This window comes from Oncorhynchus masou, chromosome 24 (genome assembly GCF_036934945.1).
Source record: "Oncorhynchus masou masou isolate Uvic2021 chromosome 24, UVic_Omas_1.1, whole genome shotgun sequence".
Lineage (NCBI taxonomy): Eukaryota > Metazoa > Chordata > Actinopteri > Salmoniformes > Salmonidae > Oncorhynchus > Oncorhynchus masou.
In genome coordinates, this window is record NC_088235.1 from 114,815,721 (window position 1) to 114,833,542 (window position 17,822).

The 17,822-nt window shown below is 50.8% G+C and overlaps 1 protein-coding gene across 1 annotated transcript in view; it reads left to right on the forward strand.

Moving 5' to 3' along the window:
- LOC135511527 (lipoma-preferred partner homolog) overlaps window positions 1-17,822 on the forward strand; it is a 458,670-nt gene that overhangs the window by 259,658 nt on the left and 181,190 nt on the right. The window lies entirely within an intron of this gene.

Genomic DNA, 17,822 nt, shown 5'->3' on the forward strand with positions numbered 1-17,822 from the left:
GAGGCCTGTAATTTTCATCATAGGTGCACTTCAACTATGACAGACAAAATGAGAAAAAAAATCCAGAAAATCACATTGTAGGATTTTTAGTGAATTAATTTGAAAAATTATGGTGTAAATTAAGTATTACTAATAAGTATTACGAGGACATAAAACCAAAAGACAGTGAGTGACTTAGCGGTGACCAATCTTCAGCTTGATCTTCCCAGCATTATTAAACAGTTTCTGATCTACCCTGCTCTCAACCCTCGCCCCAACCCAGTGTTATTAAACAGTTTCTGATCTACCCTGCTCTCAACCCTCGCCCCAACCCAGCGTTATTAAACCATTTCTGATCTTCCCTGCTCTCGCCCCAACCCAGTGTTATTAAACAGTTTCTGATCTTCCCTGCTCTCAACCCTCGCCCCAACCCAGCGTTATTAAACAGTTTCTGATCTTCCCTGCTCTCAACCCTCGCCCCAACCCAGCGTTATTAAACCGTTTCTGATCTCCCCTGCTCTTAACCCTCGCCCCAACCCAGCGTTATTAAACCGTTTCTGATCTCCCCTGCTCTCAACCCTCGCCCCAACCCAGCGTTATTAAACAGTTTCTGATCTCCCCTGCTCTCAACCCTCGCCCCAACCCAGCGTTATTAAACCGTTTCTGATCTCCCCTGCTCTCAACCCTCGCCCCAACCCAGCGTTATTAAACAGTTTCTGATCTTCCCTGCTCTCGCCCCAACCCAGTGTTATTAAACAGTTTCTGATCTTCCCTGCTCTCAACCCTCGCCCCAACCCAGCGTTATTAAATACTTTCCACCCGTTTAGCTTAGTCTAATCTGTTTTTCTGTTTATTTTCCTCTGCAACAGCTACCAATGCTTTCACGCCCTTAGTGACGTCAACATAAAACAAAAACAATATAAAAATGAGATTAGTGGGAAAGCTAAATCTGTCAACTTCATCTTTATCAATCTGATTGACCCCATAGCATGACCTTCCATAACCTTCCATGACCTTCCATAACCTTCCCCATAACATGCGCTGCTAAATCTACTTATCAGAGACTTAATCAATGTTCATCTGTTGTTGTAAATAAAATCCACATTTTAGATGTTTTAATGTATAGATTGCTTCAATCCAAAAATTATGATTTATTATAATTGTAAAACATTTAGATTTTGCACCTCAGACCCACACACCTTAGGAGGATTTTATTACAGTATTACAGAGATCCAGTGTTTATATATATATATATATATATATGTTTAATGATAATGTTTTTATGTAGTAGCTTGATTCTGGTGTCTTTTTAAAAGGACATTCTATTCCAAAATGTCCACCTCTTGACAAGAGCCCAACAACATATTGGTAAATGATTAGCAACAAGCATTATCACCTGCAGCCTAACTGATGCAGCATAGTGGATATACAGTGGGGCAAACAAGTATTTAGTCAGCCACCAATTGTGCAAGTTCTCCCACTTAAAAAGATGGGAGAGGCCTGTACACTTCAACTATGACAGACAAAATGAAAAAAAAAAAAAATCCAGAGAATCACTTTTTTTTTTTTTGCCCCACTGAAACTAAATGGAATCATGTGGTTGTCTATCTGCATTTACACTATTGGGCTAATCATTAGCTAGATCCCAAATGTGATATTATCTAACGAGCTGGAATGCTATTGATACATTTTATGCATAAACACAGTAAATATAATGTAGGCCTACATGTTTGGGTAACTTGGGGTAAACTGCCACCCAGGGTAAACGCCCCTTGCCTGTACTTCTCACAGACACCCCTTAATGCCCCCCCCACCCCTTTCACATCACATTTAGCTTCAAGCTCCCCCTACAGTTTAATTACTACAGCGGAAACACTGAAGAAAATCACCATGAAGTTTGGGCATATTCATGGACAACTCAGCGTCATTAGGATAACTCTGATTGGCTGGACTGACCCATTTCTCTCTCTCTATTGGTGGGAATGACCCGTTATGCTCTTTCTGTTGGCTGGTTGGTGTGATGTGAAGGTGTGTGTGTGTGTGTGTGTGTGTGTGTGTGTGTGTGTGTGTGTGTGTGTGTGTGTGTGTGTGTGTGTGTGTGAGTGTGAGTGTGTGTGTGTGAGAGAAATGGGGAGAGAGAGAGAGGGGGAGAGAGAGAGAGGGGGAGAGAGAGGGAGAGAGAGGGATACAGAGGGAGAGAGACAGAGAGAGAGAGAGAGAGACAGAGGGAGAGAGAGACAGAGAGAGAGAGAGAGAGAGAGAGAGAGAGAGATGGAGAGAGAGAGAGAGAGAGAGAGAGAGAGAGAGAGAGAGGAGAGAGAGAGTCTCTTTACGTCACCAGGGCTTAAGGACATATAATTACTCTGATCCTTCCAGTCTGACTTTGATCTCTATTGTGGAAGAAACATTCAGAGATTTCCTGGCTGCTGGTTAATATCTCCTCTGTCTTTCCCTTAAATTGGACTGAGGATAAGCTGGATGATGGTTTGTGTTGGGGCTGAGCTTGAGTGACATTTGACAGTGAAGGGAGAGATTATGTTGAACTGCTCAACCCATAGCTACTAACCCCATTCCATCTGGAGGAGACTATAGACCCCTAGCTACTCACCCCAGTTACATCTGGAGGAGACTATAGACCCCTAGCTACTAACCCCAGTTCCATCTGGAGGAGACTATAGACCCCGAGATACTAACCCCATTCCACCTGGAGGAGACTATAGACCCCTAGAGACTAATCCCAGTTCCATCTGGAGGAGACTATAGACCCCTAGAGACTATAGACCCCTAGATACTAACCCCAGTTCCATCTGGAGGAGACTATAGACCCCTATAGACTATAGACCCCTAGCTACTAACCCCAGTTCCATCTGGAGGAGACTATAGACCCCTATAGACTATAGACCCCTAGCTACTAACCCCAGTTCCATCTGGAGGAGACTATAGACCCCTAGAGACTATAGATCCCTAGCTACTAATCCCAGTTCCATCTGGAGGAGACTATAGACCCCCTAGAGACTATAGACCCCTAGCTACTAACCCCAGTTACATCTGGAGGAGGATAAAGATTCCTAGAAGGTTGACTATGCTTCCAGCTGTCAAACACTCCACCGTTCACGTCTGTCTCTCTCCCTCTGTCTCTGTCTCTGTTTCTCTCCCTCGCTCCCTCTCTCTCTGTCTGTCACTCTCTCTCTTTCTCAACCATCCCCCTCCCTCCCTCCCTCTCTCCCTCTGTCTCTATCTCTCACACTCTATTTCTCTATCTCTCACACTCTCTCTCTCTCTCTCTCTTTCCCTCCCTCCCTCCCTCCCTCCCTCCCTCCCTCCCTCCCTCCCTCCCTCCCTCCCTCCCTCCCTCCCTCCCTCCCTCCCTCCCTCCCTCCCTCCCTCCCTCCCTCCCTCCCTCCCTCCCTCCCTCTTTCCCTCTTTCCCTCTTTCCCTCCCTCCCTCCCTCCCTCCCTCCCTCCCTCCCTCCCTCCCTCCCTCCCTCCCTCCATCCCTCTGGTCACGTTGTGTTGAAACTGACCAGCACCACAACATGTTTTATATCGACTCCCTGTCAGCACATCCCCTAAATCCACACTGTGTTTTTGTCCTGGTGTGATTTTTCCTAACATCATGAAGACCATATTTAATACACTCTGTCACAGCATGCACTGTTGTTGACCTTTCAAAGGATGGTGTTGACCTCAAGTTCAAGTGTTTATGGAAAGCCGAACTGGGAACCTTGTAGGGTAAAGCACATTTAAACATGGTGCAATGATATGCTATAGCCTACGGTGAGACCGTGTTTATTTAATCTTTTGCATTTATAATATGTATATTGATTTACCCTTACCATAGGCCTATATTATATATTTTTCTACTGAGTGGAAGTTTTCAGCCAAAGGCCAAAGGATGGTCTGCATCCCAGATAATATGATCAACTAACTGGACACGTGAGCCTGTGAACCATGGCATGACCACCATGGGGGGAGGAGGAGGAGGCGTGGGGGAGGCATGGGAGGAGGCGGCGTGGGGGGGAGGCATGGGGGAGAGGGGGAGGCATGGGAGGAGGAGGATGAGGTAGTGGCATGGGAGGAGAGGTGGAGTCATGGGAGGAGGAGGCTTGGGGGGAGGCATGGGGGAGAGGGGGAGGCATGGGAGGATGTGGCATGGGAGGAGGAGGATGAGGCGTGGGAGAGAGGGGTAGGCATGGGATGAGGCGGCATGGGAGGAGGGGCATGGGAGGAGATGGATGGGAGGAGGGGCATGGGAGGAGGATGCATGGGAGGAGGAGCATGGGAGGGAGGATGTTGAGGCATGGGAGAGAGGAGGAGAAGGAGACATGGGAGAAAAGGGGGGAGGGAGAAGGGGAGAACGAAGAGGGGAGGAGAGGAGGGAGAAGGGAGAAGGGGAGGACGGAGGAGTGGAGAGAGGGAGGAGATGAGAGGTTGGAGAAACACAAGGAGACCCCCCTCCCCCCTCCTCCCCTCTTTGTTTCTTACATCACACTAATCAGTAAGATACATTCTCCAATTATCACACATCAGATCCACTGCAGGGCTCAGAGAACACAGTGACCTCTGATACATGTTCCTATCACACAGACTGCAGGGCACAGTGAACGCGTTGACCCCTGGCCCCAAACTGCTGACAGGCCCTCTCTAACATCCCCACATTCCTGTTCATGTGTAGATAATACGGTCCCTCCTCCTCCCGCCAGCTCTGTACAAGGGTGCATGGTCAGTAAATATCAGGTTGGATCCATCCCTGCCACCACCCACAGCTCAATAAACTCCAGCCGTCTGAAATGAGTTTAGTTGCTGCCCAGCGGCGCTGCTTTATCTGACACATGACGATGCCACAGGAAGCCCAGAGAAGAAGAGCCCAACAGCACGCTGAGTTAGTCTCTCTGACACATGACGATGCCACAGGAAGCCCAGAGAAGAAGAGCCCAACAGCACGCTGAGTTAGTCTCTGTGACACATGACGATGCCACAGGAAGCCCAGAGAAGAAGAGCCCAACGGCACGCTGAGTTAGTCTCTCTGACACATGACGATGCCACAGGAAGCCCAGAGAAGAAGAGCCCAACAGCACGCTGAGTTAGTCTCTGTGACACATGGTGATGCCACAGGAAGCCCAGAGAAGAAGAGCCCAACAGCACGCTGAGTTAGTCTCTCTGACACATGACGATGCCACAGGAAGCCCAGAGAAGAGGAGCCCAACAGCACGCTGAGTTAGTCGTTTCGTACGGACATTTTCTGAGATGGAGATCAACTATGTACCTTAGCGTTTTTTTTTTTTTTTTTTTTTGGGGGGGGGCGCTATTTGGGATACCATACATTAGGCTAACCTCTGACCTGTGAGGTGTAGGAGTGAGAGTGAGAGTTGTCCCCTCCCTGTTTCCAGCAGCATCAGCATCTTTCTGGTAGAGCACCGTACTGGGTACCGAACTGTGGAAAGTGGCCAATCAGAGTGCTGCTTTACCTCCTCGCCATGTATTTCTATTTTATTATTATACAGCCAATTCCTTCAAATTGATACGATATGTAGATGAATTCATCCATGGATATGACGAGGAGGTAAATCAACACTCTGATAGGTCACTTGAATACATACTCCTTTAACACAACTTGTGGGCTATTTTTAAGGTGATTGAAGGATCTCAACTCACATCCATAATTGTGATTGTTAGGGGAAAAGCATGGTGATTAATAGAATCATGTAATGTATTCAGTAAAGTTGCTTACTCTGCTAAATGAAAACCGCTCGCAGTCCTTCAGGGACACCCCCGTTAAAGTCTGGTATGATGTTGATCTGACTCTGAGGGTTGTGCATCTTGAGGAGGAAGAAAACTGAGCTGAGAGAGATATAGAGTGTGAACAGAGAGCTGGGAGAGAGAGAGAAAAGAGAGCTGAGAGAGAAAGAGAGCTGAGAGAGAGAAAAGAGAACTGAGAGAGAAAAGAGAGAGAGAGAAAAGAGAGCTTGGAGAGAGAGAGAAAAGAGAGCCGAGAAAAGAGAGCTGAGAGAGAGTGAAAAGAGAGCTGAGAGAGAGAAAGGAGAGAGAGAGAAAAGAGAGCTGAGAGAGAAAATAGAGCTGAGAGAGAAAATAGAGCTGAGAGAGATAGAGAGATGAGAGAGAGAGAGAAAAGAGCTGAGGGAGAGATAGAGAAAAGAGAGCTGAGAGAGAGAGAAAAGAGAGCTGAGAGAGAGAGAAAAGAGAGCTGAGAGAGAAAGAGAGCTGAGAGAGAGCGAGAAAAGAGAGCTGAGAGAGAAAGAGAGCTGAGAGAGAGCGAGAAAAGAGAGCTGAGAGAGAAAGAGAGCTGAGAGAGAGCGAGAAAAGAGAGCTTGGAGAGAGAGAGAAAAGAGAGCTGAGAGAGAAAAGAGAGAGTGAGAAAAGAGGGCTGAGAGAGAGAGAAAAGAGAGCTGAGGGAGAAAGGAGAGAGAGAAAAGAGAGCTGAGAGAGAAAAGAGAGAGAAAGAAAGGAGAGCTGGGAGAGAGAGAGAGAGAGAGAGCTGATAGAGAGCTGAGAGAGAGAGAAAAGAGATATCAAGAACAGAGAGCTGAGAGAGAAAGAGAGCTGAGAGAGAGCGAGAAAAGAGAGCTGGGAGAGAGAGAGAGAGAGAGAGCTGAGAGAGAGAGAGAGAGAGCTGATAGAGAGAGAGCTGAGAGAGAGAGAGAGAGAGAGAGAGAGAGAGAGAGAGAGAGAGAGAGAGAGAGAGAGAGAGAGAGCTGAGAGAGAGAGAGAGAGAGAGAGAGAGAGAGAGAGAGAGAGAGAGAGAGGGAAGGGTATTGACTCTGCATAACAGTGACCCCTGCTGGTGGTTAGGTAAGGGTTAGGGTTGGTGATGTCCCAAGGAACCAGATATTTCTGCTCTTTGTGACTCCTATGTCTGGGAAAATGGGTTTTTCGACTTGGCGGTTATCTAACATAATCATATGTTGTGCTTTTGCTGTAAAGCATTTTTTAAATCGAACATGATGGGTAGATTGACACAATGTTTATCTTTCATTTGCTGTATTGGCATAAAAGTCTGCGGCACCTCAAGCTGCCTGTCTGTCTGTCTGTCTGTCTGTCTGTCTGTCTGTCTGTCTGTCTGTCTGTCTGTCTAGTTTAGTGTGTAGGTCTGATTGTGTTGTGTTTCGTGTGTAGGTCTGGTTGTGTTTAGTGTGTAGGTCTGGTTGTGTTTAGTGTGTAGGTCTGATTGTGTTGTGTTTAGTGTGTAGGTCTGATTGTGTTGTGTTTCGTGTGTAGGTCTGGTTGTGTTTAGTGTGTAGGTCTGGTTGTGTTTCGTGTGTAGGTCTGGTTTTGTTTAGTGTGTAGGTATGGTTCTGTTTAGTGTGTAGGTCAGATTGTGTTGTGTTTAGTGTGTAGGTCTGATTGTGTTGTGTTTCGTGTGTAGGTCTGGTTGTGTTTAGTGTTTCGTGTGTAGTTCTGGTTGTGTTTCGTGTGTAGTGTTTAGGTCTGGTTGTGTTTCGTGTTTAGTGTTTAGGTCTGGTTGTGTTTCGTGTGTAGGTCTGGTTGTGTTTCGTGTTTAGTGTGTAGGTCTGGTTGTGTTTCGTGTGTAGGTCTGGTTGTGTTTCGTGTGTGATGTGTAGGTCTGGTTGTGTTTCGTGTTTAGTGTGTAGGTCTGGTTGTGTTTCGTGTTTCGTGTTTAGTGTGTAGGTCTGGTTGTGTTTCGTGTGTAGTGTGTAGGTCTGGTTGTGTTTAGTGTGTAGTGTGTAGGTCTGGTTGTGTTTAGTGTGTAGTGTGTAGGTCTGGTTGTGTTTCGTGTGTAGTGTGTAGGTCTGGTTGTGTTTCGTGTTTAGGTCTGGTTGTGTTTAGTGTTTAGGTCTGGTTGTGTTTCGTGTTTAGTGTTTAGGTCTGGTTGTGTTTAGTGTTTAGGTCTGGTTGTGTTTCGTGTTTAGTGTGTAGGTCTGGTTGTGTTTCGTGTTTAGTGTTTAGGTCTGGTTGTGTTTCGTGTGTAGGTCTGGTTGTGTTTCGTGTTTAGTGTTTAGGTCTGGTTGTGTTTAGTGTTTAGGTCTGGTTGTGTTTAGTGTTTAGGTCTGGTTGTGTTTCGTGTTTAGTGTGTAGGTCTGGTTGTGTTTAGTGTGTAGTGTGTAGGTCTGGTTGTGTTTCGTGTAGAGGATGAGAACGTGACTCTTCCGTTGTGTGTGTTTGGATAAACGATAACCTTTAAAGGGGAATGGTACATCTCGGGCTGAGATGTACTTCCTAAAGTGTTTGCATTCCCCTTTAAGGACTCATTCAAATCCCTGCTGATTTCACTGTAATTTTTTTGGTCAAAGAGAGAGGATCCACAATGGTTTGCTTCAAACACCAAATTATACCTCAGATAGACTAGTGTGTATAACAGAAGGGAAGTGGAGGACACTCGTTGGTTCACTCTGAGAACCTACAGAATATAATAATATATATATATATATATAAACCTGTGTATCTCATACAACTGTAATGTAATAGAAAAGTATTCAGACCCCTTGACCTTTTTCACGTTGTTACGTTACAGCCCTATTATAAAATATAATAAATCGTTTTTTCCCCTCATCAATCTACAGACAATACCCCATAATGACAAGGCAAAAACCGTTTTTTTTTTATGTTTGGAAATCTATTACAAATAAAAACTTGAAATATCACATTTCCATAAGTATTCAGACCCTTTACTCAGTACTTTGTTGAAGCACCTTTGGCAGCACATACAGCATCAAGTTTTCTTGGGTATGACGCCACAAGTTTGGCACACCTGTATTTGGGGAGTTTCTCCCATTCTTCTCTGCAGATCCTCTCAAGCTCTGTCAGGTTGGATGGGGAGCGTCGCTGTACAGCTATTTTCAGGTCTCTCCAGAGATGTTAGATCGGGGTCCGGGCTCTGGCTGGGCCACTCAAAGACATTCAGAGACTTGTCCCGAAGCCCCTCCTGTGTTGTCATGGCTGTGTGATTAGGGTCGTTGTCCTGTTGGAAGGCGAACCTTCACCCCAGTCTGAGGTCCTGAACACTCTGGAGCAGGTTGTCATCAAGGATCTGTACTTTGCTCCGGTCTTCTTTTCCTCGATCCTGACTAGTCTCCCTGCCCCTGAAAAACATCCCTGTCACCACCGTGCTTCACCGTAGGGATGGTGCCAGGTTTCCTCCAGATGTGACGCTTGGCATTCAGGCCAAAGAGTCCTATCTTGGTTTAGTCAGATCAGAGAGTGTTGTTTTCCATGGTCTGAGAATCTTTAGGTGACTTTTGGCAAACTCCAAGCGGGCTGTCATGTGCCTTTTACTGAGGAGTGGATGCTGCCAGTGGAACTCTGGAGCTCTCTGAGTGACCATCGTGTTCTTGGTCACCTCCCTGACCAAGGCCCTTCTCTCCCGGTTGCTCAGTTTGGCCAGGCGGCCAGCTCTAGGAAGAGTCTTACTGGTTCCAAACGTCTTCCATTTAAGAATGCTGGAGGCCACTGTGTTCTTGGGGACCTTCAGTGCTGCAGACATTTTTTTGGCACCCTTCACCAGATCTGTGTCTCGACACAATCCTGTCTTGGGAACTCTATGGACAATTTCTTCGACCTCATGGCCTGGTTTTTGTGAATATGTCAGAGAACCAAAATAATATATATTTTTATATAAACCTATGCATATCTCAGATAACATATATATATATATATATATATATATATATATATATATATATATATATATATAAATACTATATATACTATATATACTATATATACACCTGTGTATCCTCATCATCCTCACCATATGTTTGGAAGTAGACATTTCTTCCTCTTTGGGGTTTTATCCTGGGTATCTGTTAAGCACTTTGTGATAACTGCTATTGTAAAAAATATATATATTATAAATTACATTTCATTGACCTTGACACAACCAGGATCACATTGGAGGACAGAGCAGGAGGGAGATGTCAATGATCACCTCAACAGACCAACAGCCAAACCAGGGCCTCAAACCTTTCTCCAAAATGTAGTGTTTGCTGTAGTTATATGTAATTATACTTTATGAAGAGATAGTGGTTGTAGATGTTTTATCTCTGAATGTCCCAATGATTTGTGTAGTCATCTGAATAGCTGTTTTTCTCTGCTACCACTGCTTGTGGCAGCCCTCTCCTCATCCCTATCCTCTCCTCCTCTCTCCTCATCCCTCTCCTCTCCTCCTCTCTCCTCAGCCCTATCCTCTCCTCCTCTCCTCCTCAGCCCTATCCTCTCCTCTCTCCTCATCCCTATCCTCTCCTCCTCTCTCCTCAGCCCTATCCTCTCCTCCTCTCTCCTCATCCCTATCCTCTCCTCCTCTCTCCTCAGCCCTATCCTCTCCTCCTCTCTCCTCAGCCCTATCCTCTCCTTCTCTCTCCTCAGCCCTATCCTCTCCTCCTCTCTCCTCATCCCTATCCTCTCCTCCTCTCTCCTCAGCCCTATCCTCTCCTCCTCTCTCCTCATCCCTATCCTCTCTCCTCATCCCTATATTCTCCTCCTCTCTCCTCAGCCCTATCCTCTCCTCCTCTCTCCTCATCCCTATCCTCTCCTCCTCTCTCCTCATCCCTATCCTCTCCTCCTCTCTCCTCAGCCCTATCCTCTCCTCCTCTCTCCTCAGCCCTATCCTCTCCTCCTCTCTCCTCATCCCTATCCTCTCCTCCTCTCTCCTCAGCCCTATCCTCTCCTCCTCTCTCCTCATCCCTATCCTCTCCTCCTCTCTCCTCATCCCTATCCTCTCCTCCTCTCTATCCTCTCCTCCTCTCCTCCTCAGCCCTATCCTCTCCTCCTCTCCTCCTCATCCCTATCCTCTCCTCCTCTCTCCTCATCCCTCTCCTCTCCTCAGCCCTCTCCTCAGCCCTATCCTCTCCTCCTCTCTCCTCAGCCCTCTCCTCTCCTCCTCTCCTCCTCATCCCTATCCTCTCCTCCTCTCTCCTCATCCCTCTCCTCTCCTCAGCCCTCTCCTCAGCCCTATCCTCTCCTCCTCTCTCCTCAGCCCTCTCCTCTCCTCCTCTCCTCCTCATCCCTATCCTCTCCTCCTCTCTCCTCATCCCTCTCCTCTCCTCAGCCCTATCCTCTCCTCCTCTCTCCTCATCCCTATCCTCTCCTCCTCTCTCCTCATCTCTATCCTCTCCTCCTCTCTCCTCATCCCTATCCTCTCCTCCTCTCTCCTCATCCCTATCCTCTCCTCCTCTCTATCCTCTCCTCCTCTCTCCTCATCCCTATCCTCTCCTCCTCTCTCCTCATCCCTATCCTCTCCTCCTCTCTATCCTCTCCTCCTCTCTCCTCATCCCTATCCTCTCCTCCTCAGCCCTATCCTCTCCTCCTCTCTCCTCAGCCCTCTCCTCTTCTCCTCTCTCCTCATCCCTATCCTCTCCTCCTCTCTCCTCAGCCCTATCCTCTCCTCCTCTCTCCTCATCCCTATCCTCTCCTCCTCTCTCCTCAGCCCTCTCCTCCTCTCTCCTCAGCCCTATCCTCTCCTCCTCTCTCCTCATCCCTATCATCTCCTCCTCATCCCTATCCTCTCTCCTCATCCCTATCCTCTCCTCCTCTCTCCTCATCCCTATCCTCTCCTCCTCTCCTTCTCAGCCCTATCCTCTCCTCCTCTCTCCTCATCCCTATCCTCTCCTCCTCTCCTTCTCAGCCCTCTCCTCTCCTCCTCTCTCCTCAGCCCTCTCCTCCTCTCTCCTCATCCCTATCCTCTCCTCCTCTCCTCCTCATCCCTATCCTCTCCTCATCCCTATCCTCTCCTCCTCTCTCCTCATCCCTATCCTCTCCTCCTCTCCTTCTCAGCCCTCTCCTCTCCTCCTCTCTCCTCATCCCTATCCTCTCCTCCTCTCTCCTCATCCCTCTCCTCTCCTCAGCCCTCTCCTCAGCCCTATCCTCTCCTCCTCTCTCCTCAGCCCTCTCCTCTCCTCCTCTCCTCCTCATCCCTATCCTCTCCTCCTCTCTCCTCATCCCTCTCCTCTCCTCAGCCCTATCCTCTCCTCCTCTCTCCTCATCCCTATCCTCTCCTCCTCTCTCCTCATCTCTATCCTCTCCTCCTCTCTCCTCATCCCTATCCTCTCCTCCCTCTCTCCTCATCCCTATCCTCTCCTCCTCTCTATCCTCTCCTCCTCTCTCCTCATCCCTATCCCTCTCCTCCTCTCTATCCTCTCCTCCTCTCTCCTCATCCCTATCCTCTCCTCCTCTCTCCTCAGCCCTATCCTCTCCTCCTCTCTCCTCAGCCCTCTCCTCTTCTGCTCTCTCCTCATCCCTATCCTCTCCTCCTCTCTCCTCAGCCCTATCCTCTCCTCCTCTCTCCTCATCCCTATCCTCTCCTCCTCTCTCCTCAGCCCTATCCTCTCCTCCTCTCTCCTCATCCCTATCCTCTCCTCCTCTCTCCTCATCTCTATCCTCTCCTCCTCTCTCCTCATCCCTATCCTCTCCTCCTCTCTCCTCATCCCTATCCTCTCCTCCTCTCTATCCTCTCCTCCTCTCTCCTCATCCCTATCCTCTCCTCCTCTCTATCCTCTCCTCCTCTCTCCTCATCCCTATCCTCTCCTCCTCTCTATCCTCTCCTCCTCTCTCCTCATCCATATCCTCTCCTCCTCTCTCCTCAGCCCTATCCTCTCCTCCTCTCTCCTCAGCCCTCTCCTCTTCTGCTCTCTCCTCATCCCTATCCTCTCCTCCTCTCACCTCATCCCTCTCCTCTCCTCCTCTCTCCTCAGCCCTATCCTCTCCTCCTCTCTCCTCAGGCCTATCCTCTCCTCCTCATCCCTATCCTCTCCTCCTCTCTCCTCATCCCTATCCTCTCCTCCTCTCTCCTCATCCCTATCCTCTCCTCCTCTCTCCTCATCCCTATCCTCTCCTTCTCTCTCCTCATCCCTATCCTCTCCTCCTCTCTCCTCATCCCTATCCTCTCCTCCTCTCTCCTCAGCCCTATCCTCTCCTCCTCTCTCCTCATCCCTATCCTCTCCTCCTCTCTCCTCAGCCCTATCCTCTCCTCCTCTCTCCTCATCCCTATCATCTCCTCCTCAGCCCTATCCTCTCCTCCTCTCTCCTCATCCCTATCCTCTCCTCCTCTCCTTCTCAGCCCTATCCTCTCCTCCTCTCTCCTCTCCTCCTCTCCTTCTCAGCCCCTCCTCTCCTCCTCTCTCTCCTCAGCCCTCTCCTCCTCTCTCCTCATCCCTATCCTCTCCTCCTCTCCTCCTCATCCCTATCCTCTCCTCATCCCTATCCTCTCCTCCTCTCTCCTCATCCCTATCCTCTCCTCCTCTCCTTCTCAGCCCTCTCCTCTCCTCCTCTCTCCTCATCCCTATCCTCTCCTCCTCTCCTTCTCAGCCCTCTCCTCTCCTCCTCTCTCCTCAGCCCTATCCTCTCCTCCTCTCACCTCAGCCCTCTCCTCTCCTCCTCTCTCCTCAGCCCTCTCCTCCTCTCTCCTCATCCCTATCCTCTCCTCCTCTCCTTCTCAGCCCTCTCCTCTCCTCCTCTCTCCTCAGCCCTCTCCTCCTCTCTCCTCATCCCTATCCTCTCCTCCTCTCTCCTCATCCCTATCCTCTCCTCCTCTCTCCTCATCCCTATCCTCTCCTCCTCTCCTTCTCAGCCCTCTCCTCGCCTCCTCTCTCCTCAGCCCTATCCTCTCCTCCTCTCACCTCAGCCCTCTCCTCTCCTCCTCTCTCCTCAGCCCTCTCCTCCCTCTCTCCTCATCCCTATCCTCTCCTCCTCTCTCCTCATCCCTATCCTCTCCTCCTCTCTCCTCAGCCCTATCCTCTCCTCCTCTCTCCTCAGCCCTATCCCTCTCCTCCTCTCTCCTCATCCCTATCCCTCTCCTCCTCTCTCCTCAGCCCTATCCTCTCCTCCTCTCTCCTCATCCCTATCCTCTCCTCTCTCCTCATCCCTATCCTCTCCTCCTCTCTCCTCATCCCTATCCTCTCCTCCTCTCTCCTCAGCCCTCTCCTCTCCTCCTCTCTCCTCATCCCTATCCTCTCCTCCTCTCTATCCTCTCCTCCTCTCTCCTCAGCCCTATCCTCTCCTCCTCTCTCCTCAGCCCTCTCCTCTCCTCCTCAGCCCTATCCTCTCTCCTCATCCCTATCCTCTCCTCCTCTCTCCTCAGCCCTATCCTCTCCTCCTCCTCTCTCCTCAGCCCTATCCTCTCCTCCCTCTCTCCTCAGCCCTCTCCCTCCTCCTCTCCTCCTCAGCCCTATCCTCTCCTCCTCTCTCCTCATCCCTATCCTCTCCTCCTCTCCTCATCCCTATCCCTCTCCTCCTCTCTCCTCAGCCCTATCCTCTCCTCCTCTCCTCCTCAGCACTATCCTCTCCTCCTCTCTCCTCATCCCTCTCCTCTCCTCCTCTCTCCTCAGCCCTATCCTCTCTCCTCAGCCATATCCTCTCCTCCTCTCTCCTCATCCCTCTCCTCTCCTCCTCTCCTCCTCAGCCCTATCCTCTCTCCTCATCCCTATCCTCTCCTCCTCTCTCCTCAGCCCTATCCTCTCCTCTCTCCTCATCCCTATCCTCTCTCCTCAGCCCTATCCTCTCCTCCTCTCTCCTCATCCCTATCCTCTCCTCCTCTCTCCTCAGCCCTCTCCTCCTCTCTCCTCATCCCTATCCTCTCCTCCTCTCCTCCTCAGCCCTATCCTCTCCTCCTCTCTCCTCAGCCCTATCCTCTTTCCTCAGCCATATCCTCTCCTCCTCTCTCCTCAGCCCTATCCTCTCCTCCTCTCTCCTCAGCCCTCTCCTCCTCTCTCCTCATCCCTATCCTCTCCTCCTCTCTCCTCATCCCTATCCTCTCTCCTCATCCCTATCCTCTCCTCCTCTCTCCTCAGCCCTATCCTCTCTCCTCAGCCCTATCCTCTCCTCCTCTCTCCTCAGCCCTATCCTCTCTCCTCATCCCTATCCTCTCCTCCTCTCTCCTCAGCCCTATCCTCTCTCCTCAGCCCTATCCTCTCCTCCTCTCTCCTAAGCCCTATCCTCTCCTCCTCTCTCCTCATCCCTATCCTCTCCTCCTCTCTCCTCATCCCTATCCTCTCCTCCTCTCTCCTCATCCCTATCCTCTCCTCCTCTCTCCTCAGCCCTATCCTCTCCTCCTCTCTCCTCATCCCTATCCTCTCCTCCTCCTCCTCCTCAGCCCTATCCTCTCCTCCTCTCTCCTCAGCCCTATCCTCTCCTCCTCTCTCCTCATCCCTATCCTCTCCTCCTCTCTCCTCATCCCTATCCTCTCCTCCTCTCTCCTCATCCCTATCCCTCTCCTCCTCTCTCCTCATCCCTATCCTCTCCTCCTCTCTCTCCTCAGCCCTATCCTCCTCCTCCTCTCTCCTCATCCCTATCCTCTCCTCCTCAGCCCTATCCTCTCCTCCTCTCTCCTCATCCCTATCCTCTCCTCCTCTCTCCTCAGCCCTATCCCTCCTCCTCTCTCCTCATCCCTATCATCTCCTCCTCTCTCCTCATCCCTATCCTCTCCTCCTCTCTCCTCATCCCTATCCTCTCCTCTCTCCTCAGCCCTATCCTCTCCTCCTCTCTCCTCATCCCTATCCTCTCCTCCTCTCTCCTCATCCCTATCCTCTCCTCCTCTCTCCTCATCCCTATCCTCTCCTCTCTCCTCAGCCCTATCCTCTCCTCCTCTCTCCTCATCCCTATCCTCTCCTCCTCTCCTCCTCATCCCTATCCTCTCCTCCTCTCCTCCTCAGCCCTATCCTCTCTCCTCATCCCTATCCTCTCTCCTCATCCCTATCCTCTCCTCCTCTCTCCTCATCCCTATCCTCTCCTCTCTCCTCAGCCCTATCCTCTCCTCCTCTCTCCTCATCCCTATCCTCTCCTCCTCTCTCCTCATCCCTATCCTCTCCTCTCTCCTCAGCCCTATCCTCTCCTCCTCTCTCCTCAGCCCTCTCCTCTCCTCCTCTCCTCCTCAGCCCTATCCTCTCTCCTCATCCCTATCCTCTCCTCCTCTCTCCTCATCCCTATCCTCTCCTCCTCTCTCCTCATCCCTATCCTCTCCTCCTCTCTCCTCATCCCTATCCTCTCCTCTCTCCTCAGCCCTATCCTCTCCTCCTCTCTCCTCAGCCCTCTCCTCTCCTCCTCTCCTCCTCAGCCCTATCCTCTCTCCTCATCCCTATCCTCTCCTCCTCTCTCCTCAGCCCTATCCTCTCTCCTCAGCCCTATCATCTCCTCCTCTCTCCTCATCCCTATCCTCTCCTCCTCTCTCCTCAGCCCTATCCTCTCCTCCTCTCTCCTCATCCCTATCCTCTCCTCCTCTCCTCCTCAGCCCTATCCTCTCCTCCTCTCTCCTCAGCCCTCTCCTCTCCTCCTCTCTCCTCAGCCCTATCCTCTCCTCCTCTCTCCTCATCCCTATCCTCTCCTCCTCTCTCCTCATCCCTATCCTCTCCTCCTCTCTCCTCAGCCCTATCCTCTCCTCCTCTCTCCTCATCCCTATCCTCTCCTCCTCTCTCCTCATCCCTATCCTCTCCTCCTCTCTCCTCAGCCCTATCCCTCTCCTCCTCTCCCTCATCCCTATCATCTCCTCCTCAGCCCTATCCTCTCCTCCTCTCTCCTCATCCCCATCCTCTCCTCCTCAGCCCTATCCTCTCCTCCTCTCTCCTCATCCCTATCCTCTCCTCCTCTCTCCTCATCCCTATCCTCTCCTCCTCTCTCCTCATCCCTATCCTCTCCTCCTCTCCTCATCCCTATCCTCTCCTCCTCTCCTCCTCAGCCCTATCCTCTCCTCCTCTCTCCTCAGCCCTCTCCTCTCCTCATCCCTATCCTCTCCTCCTCTCTCCTCATCCCTATCCTCTCCTCCTCTCCTCATCCCTATCCTCTCCTCCCTCTCTCCTCATCCCTATCCTCTCCTCCTCTCTCCTCAGCCATATCCTCTCCTCCTCTCTCCTCATCCCTATCCTCTCCTCCTCCTCTCCTCAGCCCTATCCCTCCTCCTCTCTCCTCATCCCTATCCTCTCCTCCTCTCCTCCTCAGCCCTATCCTCTCCTCCTCTCTCCTCAGCCCTCTCCTCTCCTCCTCTCTCCTCAGCCCTATCCTCTCCTCCTCTCTCCTCATCCCTATCCTCTCCTCCTCTCTCCTCATCCCTATCCCTCTCCTCCCTCTCTCCTCAGCCCTATCCCTCTCCTCCTCTCTCCTCATCCCTATCCTCTCCTCCTCTCTCCTCATCCCTATCCTCTCCTCCTCTCTCCTCAGCCCTATCCTCTCCTCCTCTCTCTCCTCATCCCTATCATCTCCTCCTCAGCCCTATCCCTCTCCTCCTCTCTCCTCATCCCCATCCTCTCCTCCTCAGCCCTATCCTCTCCTCCTCTCTCCTCATCCCTATCCTCTCCTCCTCTCTCCTCATCCCTATCCTCTCCTCCTCTCTCCTCATCCCTATCCTCTCCTCCTCTCTCCTCATCCCTATCCTCTCCTCCTCTCCTCCTCAGCCCTATCCTCTCCTCCTCTCTCCTCAGCCCTCTCCTCTCCTCATCCCTATCCTCTCCTCCTCTCTCCTCAGCCATATCCTCTCCTCCTCTCTCCTCATCCCTATCCTCTCCTCCTCTCCTCAGCCCTCTCCTCTCCTCCTCTCTCCTCAGCCCTATCCTCTCCTCCTCTCTCCTCATCCCTATCCTCTCCTCCTCTCTCCTCATCCCTATCCTCTCCTCCTCTCCTCAGCCCTCTCCTCTCCTCCTCTCTCCTCAGCCCTATCCTCTCCTCCTCTCTCCTCATCCCTATCCTCTCCTCCTCTCTCCTCATCCCTATCCTCTCCTCCTCTCCTCCTCAGCCCTATCCTCTCCTCCTCTCTCCTCAGCCCTCTCCTCTCCTCATCCCTATCCTCTCCTCCTCTCTCCTCAGCCCTATCCTCTCCTCCTCTCTCCTCATCCCTATCCTCTCCTCCTCTCCTCAGCCCTCTCCTCTCCTCCTCTCTCCTCAGCCCTA